Source organism: Haemorhous mexicanus, chromosome Z, assembly GCF_027477595.1.
Source record: "Haemorhous mexicanus isolate bHaeMex1 chromosome Z, bHaeMex1.pri, whole genome shotgun sequence".
In the NCBI taxonomy this organism is placed as follows: domain Eukaryota; kingdom Metazoa; phylum Chordata; class Aves; order Passeriformes; family Fringillidae; genus Haemorhous; species Haemorhous mexicanus.
In genome coordinates, this window is record NC_082381.1 from 7,004,707 (window position 1) to 7,016,520 (window position 11,814).

Below are 11,814 nucleotides of genomic sequence, written 5' to 3' on the forward strand. Positions count from 1 at the left end.
TCCAACCGGGTTTATTCAAGGAGCAATAGAGGATCTTAGGCAGGGTGGGTAGGAGAGAGACAGGGATACAACCAGGCTGAAGGAGAGCAGGTGGCAAGGAGCAAAGAGCTGGGCGGGAACAGGGCGGGAACAGGGTTTATAACACTGTAGCGAATAGGAGGGGCTAGGGTACAAAGAACCAATAGGATAGGGGACCAGAGGAGGAGCAGGAGTGCGGTGATTGGGGATGTACAAAGGAAATGAGCGGAAGAGGGTGGCACCGACATACAGGCCAATGGGGAAGGGGGAACTGCAGAACTTTCTAGCTCTTGGGGAGGGAGCCATAGTTGATGGACATCTACAGGGGAGTGCCCTCCCAAGGCATCTCCACCCCACTGTCCCTAGGGTCTCCTCCCACACTCTCTCTCTTTTCCAGAGGAGTCGCTCTACTCGCACCTGCCCAGGATATCTCCCCAGATAGGAAGGAGTCGCGTTCCCATAGCTGGCGCCCGAACAGGACCTGGGCAGTTGTCCACTTGTCCACGTCCTCGAGAGCGGCTCCTCTGAAATGAAGTGACTAGGAAGAATCCCAGCAACGCAAGACTGCAAAGGATCTGAGTACTCTGACCAGAAGGGAATACAAGTTGTGTTCAACCACAACAGGAGCGTACCTGCAAACCTGCCGGCTTACCCAGCCTGTGTGACCTGCACAGAGCATGGTTCCCAGGGCTGGGGGGAACAGTCCTCCCAGTGTGGCCCGTGAGCACAGAAACGATGGGGACATTTCCAAGTGCCCCAAATCCCTGCTCCCTCCCAGCCAGATGTGCTTAGCCCTCTTTCTCCCACCAGGCCATGGCACCAACACTGGTCTTAATCCCGGCCCTGTTAGCCACTCATAGTGGGCTGAAGGTGTGTCATAGATTTACTTCAACATGACAGGAGTGCCAGCAATATCTCCATGGTTTCTTCATTAGTTTTAGTTAGGACTTCCCGGCCAAGACTCCAATGGTCAGTGCAGGCATCACCTGGTGTGTGAGCCGTGCAGTGTCCACTTGGTGCGAAGAGCTCAGAGTGTGCCTCACTTGGGCCGGCACAGCGCAGAAAAGTGCTCTGCTTGAACTGAAGGGACTAGGAAGAATCCCAGCAACGCAAGACTGCAAAGGATCTGAGAGCTCTGTCTGAGCAGGAGGGAAGACAAGTTGCATTCAACCACACCAAAAGTGCGCCTGCAACCCTGCCACCTTGCCCTGCCTGTGTGAACTGCATAGAGCAGAGCTCGCAGGGCTGGGGGGAACAGGGGCTCAGTCCTCCCAGTGTGGCAGAAGCCCAGAGCAGCTCTGGGGGACATTTCCAAGTGCCCTCGGTCCCTGCTCCCTCCCAGCCAGATGTGCTTAGCCCTCCTTCTCCCACCAGGCCATGTCTCCAACACTGGTCTTCATCCTGGCCCTGTTCGCCACTCATAGTGGGCTGAAGGTGTGTCATAGATTTACTTCACCTTGACAAAAATGGAGTTGAGCAGATGCAGGAGTGCCAGGAATATCACCACGTAGTAGTTTGGGTTAGGATTTCCCGGCCAAGGCACCAAGGTCAGTGCAGGCATCACCTGGTGTGTGAGCAGTGCAGTGTCCACTTGGTGCGAAGAGCTCAGAGTGTGCCTCACTTGGGCTGGCACAGAGCAGAAAAGTGCTCTGCTTGAAATGAAGGGACTAGGAAGAATCCCAGCAACGCAAGACTGCAAAGGATCTGAGTACTCTGTCTGAGCAGGAGGGAAGACAAGTTGCATTCAACCACACCAGGAGTGTGGAGGCAACCCGGCCACCTTGCCCTGCCTGTGTGAACTGCATAGAGCAGAGCTCGCAGGGCTTGGGGGAACAGGGGCTCAGTCCTCCCAGTGTGGCAGAAGCCCAGAGCAGCTCGGGGGGACATTTCCAAGTGCCCTAGGTCCCTGCTCCCTCCCAGCCAGATGTGCTTAGCCCTCCTTCTCCCACCAGACCATGTCTCAACACTGGTCTTCATCCTGGCCCTGTAGCCACTCATAATGGGCTGAAGGTGTGTCATAGATTTACTTCAACTAGACAAGAATGGAGTTGAGCAGATGCAGGAGTGCCAGGAATATCACCACGTAGTAGTTTGGGTTAGGATTTCCCAGCCAAGGCACCAATGGTCAGTGCAGGCATCACCTGGTGTGTGAGCAGTGCAGTGTCCACTTGGTGCGAAGTGCTCATTGTGCCTCACTTGGGCTGGCACAGCGCAGAAAAGTGCTCTGCTTGAAATGAAGGGACAAGGAAGAATCCCAGCAACGCAAGACTGCAAAGGATCTATCTGAGTACTCTGTCTGAGCAGGAGGGAAGACAAGTTGCATTCAACCACACCAGGAGTGTGGTGGCAACCCGGCCACCTTGCCCTGCCTGTGTGTACTGCATAGAGCAGAGCTCGCAGGGCTGGGGAGAACAGGGGCTCAGTCCTCCCAGTGTGGCAGAAGCCCAGAGCAGCTCGGGGGGACATTTCCAAGTGCCCTCGGTCCCTGCTCCCTCCCAGCCAGATGTGCTTAGCCCTCCTTCTCCCACCAGGCCACGTCTCACACACTAGTCTTCATCCTGGCCCTGTTAGCCACTCATAGTGGGCTGAAGGTGTGTCATAGATTTACTTCAACATGACAGGAGTGCCAGCAATATCTCCATGGTTTCTTCTTTAGTTTTGGTTAGATTTCCCGGCCAAGGCATCAATGGTCTGTGCAGGCATCACCTGGTGTTTGAGCAGTGCAGTGTCCACTTGGTGCGAAGAGCTCATTGTGCCTCACTTGGGCTGGCACAGCGCAGAAAAGTGCTCTGCTTGAAATGAAGGGACTAGGAAGAATCCCAGCAACGCAAGACTGCAAAGGATCTGAGTACTCTGTCTGAGCAGGAGGGAAGAAAGTTGCATTCAACCACAACAGAAGTGCGGCTGCAACCCTGCCACCTTGCCCTGCCTGTATGAACTGCTCAGTGCAGAGCTCGCAGGGCTGGGGGGAACAGGGGCTCAGTCCTCCCAGTGTGGCAGAAGCCCAGAGCAGCTCGGGGGGACATTTCCGAGTGCCCTCGGTCCCTGCTTCCTCCCAGCCAGATGTGCTTAGCCCTCTTTCACCCACCACGCCATTTCTCCAACACTGGTCTTCATCCTGGCCCTGTTCGCCACTCATAGTGGGCTGAAGGTGTGTCATAGATTTACTTCACCTTGACAAAAATGGAGTTGAGCAAATGCAGGAGTGCCAGGAATATCACCACGTAGTAGTTTGGGTTAGGATTTCCCAGCAAAGGCACCAATGGTCAGTGCAGGCATCACCTGGTGTGTGAGCAGTGCAGTGTCCACTTGGTGCGAAGAGCTCAGAGCGTGACTCACGTGGGCTGGCACAGCACAGAAAAGTGCTCTGCTTGAAATGAAGGGACTAGGAAGAATCCCAGCAACGCAAGACTGCAAAGGATCTGAGTACTCTGTCTGAGCAGGAGGGAAGACAAGTTGCATTCAACCACACCAGGAGTGTGGTGGCAACCCGGCCATCTTGCCCTGCCTGTGTGTACTGCATAGAGCAGAGCTCGCAGGGCTGGGGGGAACAGGGGCTCAGTCCTCCCAGTGTGGCAGAATCCCAGAGCAGCTCGGGGGGACATTTCCAAGTGCCCTAGGTCCCTGCTCCCTCCCAGCCAGATGTGCTTAGCCCTCTTTCTCAAACCAGGCCATGTCTCCAACACTGGTCTTCATCCTGGCCCTGTTAGCCACTCATAGTGGGCTGAAGGTGTGTCATAGATTTACTTCAACTAGACAGGGAGTTGAGCAAATGCAGGAGTGCCAGGAATATCACCACATAGTAGTTTGGGTTAGGATTTCCTGACCAAGGCTCCAATGGTCAGTGCAGGCATCACCTGGTGTGTGAGCAGTGCAGTGTCCACTTGGTGCGAAGAGCTCAGAGCGTGCCTCACTTGGGCTGGCACAGCGCAGAAAAGTGCTCTGCTTGAACTGAAGGGACTAGGAAGAATCCCAGCAACGCAAGACTGCAAACGATCTATCTGAGTACTCTGTCTGAGCAGGAGGGAAGACAAGTTGCGTTCAACCACACCAGGAGTGTGGTGGCAACCCGGCCACCTTGCCCTGCCTGTGTGTACTGCACAGAGCAGAGCTCGCAGTGCTGCGGGGAACAGGGGCTCAGTCCTCCCAGTGTGGCAGAAGCCCAGAGCAGCTCGGGGGGACATTTCCAAGTGCCCTAGGTCCCTGCTCCCTCCCAGCCAGATGTGCTTAGCCCTCCTTCTCCCACCAGGCCACGTCTCACACAGTGGTCTTCATCCCGGCCCTGTTAGCCACTCATAGTGGGCTGAAGGTGTGTCATAGATTTACTTCAACTAGACAAGAATGGAGTTGAGCAGATGCAGGAGTGCCAGGAATATCACCACGTAGTAGTTTGGGTTAGGATTTCCCGGCCAAGGCACCAAGGTCAGTGCAGGCATCACCTGGTGTGTGAGCAGTGCAGTGTCCACTTGGTGCGAAGAGCTCAGAGCGTGCCTCGCTTGGGCTGGCACAGCACAGAAAAGTGCTCTGCTTGAAATGAAGGGACTAGGAAGAATCCCAGCAACGCAAGACTGCAAAGGATCTGAGTACTCTGTCTGAGCAGGAGGGAAGACAAGTTGCGTTCAACCACAGCCAGAGTGTGGCGGCAACCCTGCCACCTTGCCCTGCCTGTGTGAACTGCATAGAGCCGAGCTCGCACGGCTGCGGGGAACAGGGGCTCAGTCCTCCCAGTGTGGCAGAAGCCCAGAGCAGCTCGGGGGGACATTTTCAAGTGCCCTAGGTCGCTGCTCCCTCCCAGCCAGATGTGCTTAGCCCTCTTTCTCCCACCAGGCCATGTCTCCAACACTGATCTTCATCCCGGCCCTGCTAGCCACTCATAGTGGGCTGAAGGTGTTTCATAGATTTACTTCAACATGACAGGAGTGCCAGCAATATCTCCATGGTTTCTTCATTAGTTTTGGTTAGATTTCCCGGCCAAGGCATCAATGGTCAGTGCAGGCATCACCTGGTGTGTGAGCAGTGCAGTGTCCACTTGGTGCGAAGAGCTCAGAGCGTGCCTCACTTGGGCTGGCACAGCGCAGAAAAGTGCTCTGCTTGAAATGAAGGGACTAGGAAGAATCCCAGCAACGCAAGACTGCAAAGGATCTGAGTACTCTGTCTGAGAAGGAGGGAAGACAAGTTGCGTTCAACCATACCAGGAGTGTGGCGACAACCCGGGCACCTTGCCCTGCCTGTATGAAACGCACAGAGCAGAGCTCGCAGGGCTGCGGGGAACATGGCCTCAGTCATCCCAATGTGGCAGAAGCCCAGAGACGCTCGGGGGGACATTTCCAAGTGCCCTAGGTCCCTGCTTCCTCCCAGCCAGATGTGCTTAGCCCTCTTTCTCAAACCAGGCCATGTCTCCAACACTGGTCTTCATCCTGGCCCTGTTAGCCACTCATAGTGGGCTGAAGGTGTGTCATAGATTTACTTCACCTTGACAAAAATGGAGTTGAGCAAATGCAGGAGTGCCAGGAATATCACCACGTAGTAGTTTGGGTTAGGATTTCCCGGCCAAGGCTCCAATGGTCAGTGCAGGCATCACCTGGTGTGTGAGCAGTGCAGTGTCCACTTGGTGCAAAGAGCTCAGAGTCTGCCTCACTTGGGCTGGCACAGCGCAGAAAAGTGCTCTTCTTGAAATGAAGGGACTAGGAAGAATCCCAGCAACGCAAGACTGCAAAGGATCTAAGTACTCTGTGTGAGCAGGAGGGAAGACAAGTTGCATTCAACCACACCAGGAGTGTGGCGGCAACCCGGGCACCTTGCCCTGCCTGTGTGAACTGCATAGAGCAGAGCTCGCACGGCTGCGGGGAACAGGGGCTCAGTCCTCCCAGTGTGGCAGAAGCCCAGAGCAGCTCGGGGGGACATTTCCAAGTGCCCTAGGTCCCTGCTCCCTCCCAGCCAGATGTGCTTAGCCCTCCTTCTCCCACCAGGCCACGTCTCACACACTGGTCTTCATCCCGGCCATGTTAGCCACTCATAGTGGGCTGAAGGTGTGTCATAGATTTACTTCACCTTGACAGGAGTGCCAGCAATATCTCCATGGTTTCTTCATTAGTTTTCGTTAGATTTCCTGGCCAAGGCTCCAATGGTCAGTGCAGGCATCACCTGGTGTGTGAGCAGTGCAGTGTCCACTTGGTGCGAAGAGCTCAGAGTTTTCCTCACATAGGCTGGCACAGTGCAGAAATGTGCTCTTCTTGAAATGAAGGGACTAGGAAGAATCCCAGCAACGCAAGACTGCAAAGGATCTGAGTACTCTGTCTGAGCAGGAGGGAAGAAAGTTGCGTTCAACCACAACAGAAGTGCTGCTGCAACCCGGCCACCTTGCCCTGCCTGTGTGACCTGCACAGAGCAGAGCTCGCAGGGCTGGGGGGAACAGGGGCTCAGTCCTCCCAGTGTGGCAGAAGCCCAGAGCAGCTCGGGGGGACATTTCCAAGTGCACTCGGTCCCTGCTCCCTCCCAGCCAGATGTGCTTAGCCCTCCTTCTCCCAGCAGGCCACGTCTCACACACTGGTCTTCATCCTGGCCTTGTTAGCCACTCATAGTGGGCTGAAGGTGTGTCATAGATTTACTTCACCTCGAAAAAAATGGAGTTGAGCAGATGCAAGAGTGCCAGGAATATCACCACGTAGTAGTCTGGGTTAGGATTTCCTGGCCAAGGCTCCAATGGTCAGTGCAGGCATCACCTGGTGTTTGAGCAGTGCAGTGTCCACTTGGTGCGAAGAGCTCAGAGTTTTCCTCACCTGGGCTGGCATGGCGCAGAAAAGTGCTCTGCTTGAACTGAAGGGACTAGGAAGAATCCCAGCAACGCAAGACTGCAAAGGATCTGAGTACTCTGTCTGAGCAGGAGGGAAGAAAGTTGCGTACAACCACAACAGAAGTGAGGCTGCAACCCGGCCACCTTGCCCTGCCTGTGTGACCTGCACAGAGCAGAGCTCGCAGGGCTGGGGGGAACAGGGGCTCAGTCCTCCCAGTGTGGCAGAAGCCCAGAGCAGCTCGGGGGGACGTTTTCAAGTGCCCTCGGTCCCTGCTCCCTCCCAGCCAGATGTGCTTAGCCCTCCTTCTCCCACCAGGCCACGTCTCACACAGTGGTCTTCATCCCGGCCCTGTTAGCCACTCATAGTGGGCTGAAGGTGTGTCATAGATTTACTTCAACTAGACAAGAATGGAGTTGAGCAGATGCAGGAGTGCCAGGAATATCACCACGTAGTAGTTTGGGTTAGGATTTCCCGGCCAAGGCACCAAGGTCAGTGCAGGCATCACCTGGTGTGTGAGCAGTGCAGTGTCCACTTGGTGCGAAGAGCTCAGAGCGTGCCTCGCTTGGGCTGGCACAGCACAGAAAAGTGCTCTGCTTGAAATGAAGGGACTAGGAAGAATCCCAGCAATGCAAGACTGCAAAGGATCTGAGTACTCTGTCTGAGCAGGAGGGAAGACAAGTTGCGTTCAACCACAGCCAGAGTGTGGCGGCAACCCTGCCACCTTGCCCTGCCTGTGTGAACTGCACAGAGCAGAGCTCGCAGGGCTGCGGGGAACAGGGGCTCAGTCCTCCCAGTGTGGCAGAAGCCCAGAGCAGCTCGGGGGGACATTTTCAAGTGCCCTAGGTCGCTGCTCCCTCCCAGCCAGATGTGCTTAGCCCTCTTTCTCCCACCAGGCCATGTCTCCAACACTGATCTTCATCCCGGCCCTGCTAGCCACTCATAGTGGGCTGAAGGTGTTTCATAGATTTACTTCAACATGACAGGAGTGCCAGCAATATCTCCATGGTTTCTTCATTAGTTTTGGTTAGATTTCCCGGCCAAGGCATCAATGGTCAGTGCAGGCATCACCTGGTGTGTGAGCAGTGCAGTGTCCACTTGGTGCGAAGAGCTCAGAGCGTGCCTCACTTGGGCTGGCACAGCGCAGAAAAGTGCTCTGCTTGAAATGAAGGGACTAGGAAGAATCCCAGCAACGCAAGACTGCAAAGGATCTGAGTACTCTGTCTGAGAAGGAGGGAAGACAAGTTGCGTTCAACCATACCAGGAGTGTGGCGACAACCCGGGCACCTTGCCCTGCCTGTATGAAACGCACAGAGCAGAGCTCGCAGGGCTGCGGGGAACATGGCTTTAGTCATCCCAATGTGGCAGAAGCCCAGAGACGCTCGGGGGGACATTTCGAAGCGCCCTAGGTCCCTGCTTCCTCCCAGCCAGATGTGCTTAGCCCTCTTTCTCCCACCAGGCCATGTCTCCAACACTGGTCTTCATCCTGGCCCTGTTAGCCACTCATAGTGGGCTGAAGGTGTGTCATAGATTTACTTCACCTTGACAAAAATGGAGTTGAGCAAATGCAGGAGTGCCAGGAATATCGCCACGTAGTAGTTTGGGTTAGGATTTCCCGGCCAAGGCACCAAGGTCAGTGCAGGCATCACCTGGTGTGTGAGCAGTGCAGTGTCCACTTGGTGCAAAGAGCTCAGAGTCTGCCTCACTTGGGCTGGCACAGCGCAGAAAAGTGCTCTGCTTGAAATGAAGGGACTAGGAAGAATCCCAGCAACGCAAGACTGCAAAGGATCTGAGTGCTCTGTCTGAGCAGGAGGGAAGACAAGTTGCGTTCAACCACAACAGAAGTGTAGCGGCAACCCAGGCACCTTGCCCTGCCTGTGTGAACTGCACAGAGCAGAGCTCGCAGGGCTGGGGGGAACATGGGCTCAGTCCTCCCAGTGTGGCAGAAGCCCAGAGCAGCTCGGGGGGACATTTCCAAGTGCACTCGGTCCCTGCTCCCTCCCAGCCAGATGTGCTTAGCCCTCTTTCTCCCACCAGGCCATGTCTCCAACACTGGTCTTCATCCCGGCCATGTTAGCCACTCATAGTGGGCTGAAGGTGTGGCATAGATTTAATTCACCTTGACAGGAGTGCCAGCAATATCTCCATGGTTTCTTCATTAGTTTTCGTTAGATTTCCGGCCAAGGCTCCAATGGTCAGTGCAGGCATCACCTGGTGTTTGAGCAGTGCAGTGTCCACTTGGTGCGAAGAGCTCAGAGTGTGCCTCACTTGGGCTGGCATGGCGCAGAAAAGTGCTCTGCTTGAACTGAAGGGACTAGGAAGAATCCCAGCAACGCAAGACTGCAAAGGATCTGAGTACTCTGTCTGAGCAGGAGGGAAGAAAGTTGCGTACAACCACAACAGAAGTGCGGCTGCAACCCGGACACCTTGCCCTGCCTGTGTGACCTGCACAGAGCAGAGCTCGCAGGGCTGGGGGGAACAGGGGCTCAGTCCTCCCAGTGTGGCTGAAGCCCAGAGCAGCTCGGGGGGACATTTCCAAGTGCCCTAGGTCCCTGCTCCCTCCCAGCCAGATGTGCTTAGCCCTCCTTCTCCCACCAGGCCACGTCTCACACAGTGGTCTTCATCCCGGCCCTGTTAGCCACTCATAGTGGGCTGAAGGTGTGTCATAGATTTACTTCAACTAGACAAGAATGGTGTTGAGCAAATGCAGGAGTGCCAGGAATATCACCACGTAGTAGTTTGGGTAGGATTTCCCAGCCAAGGCTCCAATGGTCAGTGCAGGCATCACCTGGTGTGTGAGCAGTGCAGTGTCCACTTGGTGCGAAGAGCTCAGAGCGTGCCTCGCTTGGGCTGGCACAGCGCAGAAAAGTGCTCTGCTTGAACTGAAGGGACTAGGAAGAATCCCAGCAACGCAAGACTGCAAAGGATCTGAGTACTCTGTCTGAGCAGGAGGGAAGACAAGTTGCGTTCAACCACAGCCAGAGTGTGGCGGCAACCCTGCCACCTTGCCCTGCCTGTGTGAACTGCACAGAGCAGAGCTCGCAGGGCTGCGGGGAACAGGGGCTCAGTCCTCCCAGTGTGGCAGAAGCCCAGAGCAGCTCGGGGGGACGTTTTCAAGTGCCCTAGGTCGCTGCTCCCTCCCAGCCAGATGTGCTTAGCCCTCTTTCTCCCACCAGGCCATGTCTCCAACACTGATCTTCATCCCGGCCCTGCTAGCCACTCATAGTGGGCTGAAGGTGTGTCATAGATTTACTTCAACATGACAGGAGTGCCAGCAATATCTCCATGGTTTCTTCATTAGTTTTGGTTAGATTTCCTGGGCAAGGCATCAATGGTCATTGCAGGCATCACCTGGTGTTTGAGCAGTGCAGTGTCCACTTGGTGCGAAGAGCTCAGAGCGTGCCTCACTTGGGCTGGCACAGCGCAGAAAAGTGCTCTGCTTGAAATGAAGGGACTAGGAAGAATCCCAGCAACGCAAGACTGCAAAGGATCTAAGTACTCTGAGAAGGAGGGAAGACAAGTTGCGTTCAACCACACCAGGAGTGTGGCGGCAACCCGGACACCTTGCCCTGCCTGTGTGACCTGCATAGAGCAGAGCTCGCAGGGCTGGGTGGGAAGAACAGGGGCTCTCAGTGTGGCAGGTGACCAGAGACCCCTGAGGACATTTCCAGGTACCCCAATTCCCTTCTCCCTCCCAGCCAGATGTACTGAGTCCCCTTTCTTAGAAGTTCTCACATACTCTGCTGTTTTCTAAGCTACACAAAGTGCCTTTAAGGCTGAGGACGTTTTTTGTCACTGGAGTAACAGTGTCTTGGGATAGTCAGAGGGCACAGAAAAACTTCAGGTTTTGTTCATCACTTACATTCCCTCTTAATTCTCATTTCTCTAACTTTTTTTTTTAATCATTGCTGTATGCTTTCTTTTTATACATTCCTTAACAAAGCACATAATTAAATTACTGGTCAGGAGACAGAAGCGTGGCTCTGCTAGCTGCAGGGAGCAGCAAACACTGCGACTAACTACTACAGCAGTACAGTGGATCCTCCCAACTAGCTTCTTTTACCACAGTCTAGAGGAACAAAAGGCTGCTATTTATTCCAGCAGACATTTCCAGGCACACACAGCATGAGAGTTCATTGACTCTAGGGGCACTTCACTCACAGCATTCCTCTAAAAAAGGATTTCTATATTAATAACTACATCAGGGAACATATTGAAGAGCTGGGCACTTAAACTTGTAGACCAACTGGATTTGAGCATAGCAAAGAATTCTGGCAGTATTTTGATGTGTGTTTCTCTCAAGTCCACTGAGTGTAGAAATTTATTCTCCATCAGGATATAGCTTCAAGGGTGTTTTACAGGCTCTGGATTCTCGCATACTCTGCTGTTTTCCAAGCAAGATGTAAAATGCCAGCAATGCTGATGACAGGTTTTTTTTTTTTTCCCCACTGGAATAGCACAGTTTAGGGAAAGCCAGAGAGCACAGAAAATCTTAAGCTTCTGTTCCTCACTTAGATTCCCTCCTGTTTCTCTAAATTTTACTATGAAATGCAGATACAACATATAGAGAATACCATCTTCTGAAAAAAAAATCTTGAAATTTGTTTAATTGCAAAGTACTTGGTTTTGCTGAATTTTCCTTAATATCATAAACAGATTCAATGAGAGTATATCTGTCAGGTCTTATTTTTCAGGCATTAACTGAGATACACTCCAAATTCTGTATTAGCTGGAATGGGTACCTAATGGAGCATCAAGCCTGCATGGCTTAAATAACCATGTAATTTATTCCTCTCTTGTAGGACATCAGAGGTGCTGCTCGTGTCCCGGGCGCTGCTGTGCCCGGCTGGCCGAGAGGCCGATGGCCCCTGGGCTGTGCCAGCCGTGGGGTGGCAGCAAGAGCGGGGCAGGGGTCCCTGTGCTGGCCTTGCTGAGGCCACACGTCGAGGGCTGCGGCACAGGGAACGGAAGGGCTGCAGCATGGCCAGAGCAGGGAACGGAGCTG